Genomic DNA, 4,215 nt, shown 5'->3' with positions numbered 1-4,215 from the left:
AGGGCTGACGTTCCTTCCAAAGAGGAGCTGGGAAGAAGGATGGTATCCTGTGAATCAAGGCTGTGCCTGCGGCCCAGGGAGATGGAGCCGTGGTCTGTCAAGAAAGGGACTTTTCCCACCAAGAGGAGTTGGAGAAAGAAGGGGCCAGGACATCCTCCCCTTCTTCCCAGTGGACAGCAGCACAGGTCTCTATAAGCTCGCCAGATGCGCCACCTGGGTGGGGCTGCAGGTGACAGTGAGGCAGACGTCCTTATGATGCTCCACCATCTTATGGGGTTTAGGTCAAAGGAACACTGGGATGGAGGTTTGGGGTCGCTGTACCCACATCCCCACCTTGCAAGACTGCCCCAGGGGACTGTTAGTTTGGTGACTGTGGCTATTGTTGCTGTGGCAGCTGTGAAGCCTGGGGGGCCTGGCATGGGCCTCAGGACAGACTGAAAACATGCTCTTCATTAACAAGATGAAGGATCAGCTGTTGCCAGAGAAGGCTTGTGGGATGTCTCTACCCCCTCACCCCACCTTGCTGACAGTGCCTGCCTTGGTGTCCCTGCTCTTGGGCATCAGCATGGATACAGAGTCCAAGTCAGACCAGCTGATGACACAGGATCGAAGACAGACCAGCCAAGTGTCCATTACACAGAACATTACAGTGGTCCCTGTGCCATCAACAGATCTGATGATCGCTGGAGTCTCCTGTTCTCAGAGATGGAGAAGAGAAGTGAGTCAATCAAGCATCCTGGTTTGGTTATCACATCCCTCTCAGGCGCCCTTGTGACCATAGCCTCGTCGGCTCAGACCTTCCCCATTTTGGCTCTCATGACTGTCTTAACTCTTCCCCCAGCTCACAAGCCCTGCAGGTAGTCCCTGACCTCTTTAAGAAGGTAGCGTTGACCCCAGCAGAGGAAGGAGGTGGTGGTGGAGCTGGCACCGTGGCTGCCTCTGGGGCTGAAAGAAGAATCAGGCTCTGGAGTCAGGGCTGCTTATGATGAATGACCTGTATGTCCTTTCCCCTAAGGATGAGGATGGTCTTCAGAAAGAGAGCAAGACCTCCAGGTGCTGGATGTGCTCCCTGACTTTCTACTCAGGTCAGAGATGCAGAGCCACTCCCAGTCACACACTGGGACCAAGCCCCACAAGTGCCCACCCTGTTCCAAACCTTTGCCAATGGCTCCCAACCAGCCCAGCACATCTGTATCCACTCTGCAGCCAAGCCCTACGGTTGTAATTTCTGTGGGAAATCCTCCTGCCAGCTCTCTCACCTCCAGCAGCACACCCAAATCCACACCAGGGACAAGCCGTACCAATGTGCACAACCAGGCTGTGAGAAAGCCTCACACAACTCCAACCTGCAGGCCTGCAGGCTGGAGCACAACAAAGATAAACCCCTCAGGTGCCACAAGTCACCAGGTGTACACAGTCGCAACCTCACTGGAGGGGCACCTGTCCACACACGCAGTGAAGTAGGCCAAGGTGCGCTATCTGCACCCTCTGTGTTGGAAAGGTGCTTGATGAAACACATGCACAAACACAACTTTCCTCATCTCCAGCAGCAGGTGCAGCAGCGGCAGAGACAGTGTGCCTCAGACCTTCCCGTTAAGCATCACCTTCAGCTAAAGACAAACAAGGAGGTGTGGGGGATGGTGGTTTGGGACCTCAAAGCGGAGGAAGGCAATTCACACGCAGATGGAAAAGCAAATGTTTGGTAAACAAATTGTTGGGCTGCACCTGCAGGTCTGCATGCCCTGTGCTTGCCCAGCCTCAAGACAAGAGAAAAAGCCTGGAGTCAGAGATGGCCACAGAGACATCATTGGTTTAATGGATGGAGGATCTTACATGTGTGAAGTGAAGCCCTGGAGCAACACCCCACAATGTTTGTAGAAGGCAGGCAGGACAGGGCAGCAGTCTTCTCTATCCGGGAGGAGTGAAACCGTGTACAAGCCCCATTTTCTTGTTTTTTGAAGTAAAAGGCTGATTCAAGAGTTAACAAGTGGGAAAGCTGAAGATGTGGAATCAAGGAATAGCTGTTGAGCTGTGGAACTGGTAACAATTTAGACTATAATTCCTCCACATAGAATTACCCAGCTCCAAGTTCCCTAAAAGATACAGATAAAGGCCTGACACACATGCCCAAGTTGTTTTTACAGGAAGCAGACTCTCTCCTGACCGCAACACTGTAAACCTAGACAGGTTGGAACCGGAAGGTTGATGCTTCAAACTTTACCTTGATGCCAACCAATCCGAGAATTGAACATGGATTGCTTATGCCCTGCTCTGTGAACACTATAAAACTCCTCACTAGCCCCTCCCGGTCGATCACACAGTCTTGAGGTCATTAGCCTGCTGTGGCTTCCTTTGCCTGGCTCAAAGCAATAGAAGCTACTTTTTTCGACTTCACCCAAAACCCTTTCTTGTTTCTATTCGGCTCCAGTGAACAGAGGCTGAGTTTTGTCAACAAGTCTTCATAAGAACAGATTAAAAACCAGTAATATTTTAGGCAAAATAAAAAAAAAATTCAACTATATTTATCAGCTTACTTAGTCCTATGTAGTTTTTTTTTTTTTTGGACAGTTTTATGAAATCAGTTTCCATTAGACTTTTAAAATATCTTGCCTAGTTTAGCAGTATGATTTAAAAGTTATCAGAAACATCCTTTCAATGACTCTTTTTTTTAAAAAATTTATTTGCTTATTTATTTAATTTTGGCTGCACGGGGTTTTAATTGCTATGCTTTCTCTGGTTCTGGTGGCTTCTCGTTGCAGAGCACAGGTTCTAGGTGTGTGGGCTGAGTAGTTGGGGCACATGGGCTTAGTTGGTCTACCTCATGTGGAATCTTCTTGAACCAGGAATCAAACCTATGACCCTGCATTAGTAAGCGGATTCTTATTTGCTGGACAGGCAGTGAAGTCCTCTGTGACTCTTTTTGAAGATATGGCAGTTTTGCAAAGCATCAGCTTAGCTGCTTGTGGATGATAAAAGTCTTAAAAAGGCAAAGGTTAAGATCTGATTACAATTCTTCTTGGCAAAGAAGATTATCCAAGTTGTGACATGCGACATTTTAAGATAACAGCTAAAATTATAACATTATACCAGGACATATACAAATTTCAGGAACTTTAAACAATTTCTAGTGTATATATTAATAACATTTATTCATATTGTATAGTTTGAGGAGGCTTATCATTCATTTGACAATGCTTTCTGTGCAACTTAACATACCAAGAAATTATAGTCAATTTTATATACATATATATATATATATATACATATATATATATATCCCCATCCCCCCACCCCACCCCTTCTTGTATTCAGGTCAAAAAGCAACAGCTAGAACTGGATATGGAACAACAGACTGGTTCCAAATAGGAGAAGGAGTATGTCAAGGCTGTATATTGTCACCCTGCTTACTTAACTTATATGCTTTATTTAACTTATATGCAGAAATGCTGGGCTGGATGAAGCACAAGCTGGAATCAAGATTTCCAGGAGAAATATCAATGACCTCAGATATGCAGATGACACCACAATTATGGCAGAAAGTGAGAAGAACTAAGGAGCCTCTTGATAAAAGTGAAAGAGGAGAGTGAAAAAGTTGACTTAAAAACTCAGCTTTCAAAAAACTAAGATCATGGCATCTGGTCCCATCACTTCATGGGAAATAGATGGGAAAACAATGGAAACAGTGGCAGACTTAATTTTTTGGGGCTCCAAAATCAGTGCAGATGGGGACTGCAGCCATGAAATTAAAGGACACTTGCTCCTTGGAAGAAAAGTGATGACCAACCTAGACAGCATATTAAAAAGCAGAGACATAAAAAAAAAAAAAAAAAAAAGCAGAGACATTACTTTGCCAAAAAAGGTCCATCTAGTCAAAGCTATGGTTTTCCCAGTAGTCATACATGGATGGGAGAGTTGGACTATAAAGAAAGCTGAGTGCCAAAGAATTGATGCTTTTGAACTGTGGTGTTGCAGAAGACTTTTGAGAGTCCCTTGGACAGCAAGGAGATCCAACCAGTACATCCTCAAGGAAATCAGTCGTGAATATTCATTGGAAGGACTGATGCTGAAGCTAAAAACGCCAATACTTTGGCCACCTGATTCGAAGAACTGACTCACTTGAAAAGATCCTGATGCTGGGAAAGACTGAAGGCAGGAAGAGAAGGGGACGACAGATGAGATGGTTGGATGGCATCACTGACTTGATGGACATGAGTT

General features: G+C 45.7%; 1 pseudogene; it reads left to right on the top strand.

Moving 5' to 3' along the window:
• Positions 1 to 204: 204 nt before the first annotated feature.
• Positions 205 to 1,706, top strand: LOC110145408 (zinc finger protein 384-like; annotated as a pseudogene).
• The last annotated feature ends 2,509 nt before the right edge of the window (positions 1,707 to 4,215 follow it).

Source organism: Odocoileus virginianus, chromosome 12, assembly GCF_023699985.2.
Source record: "Odocoileus virginianus isolate 20LAN1187 ecotype Illinois chromosome 12, Ovbor_1.2, whole genome shotgun sequence".
Taxonomy (NCBI): Eukaryota; Metazoa; Chordata; class Mammalia; order Artiodactyla; family Cervidae; genus Odocoileus; species Odocoileus virginianus.
This window is presented reverse-complemented; position numbering and strand designations above follow the sequence as displayed.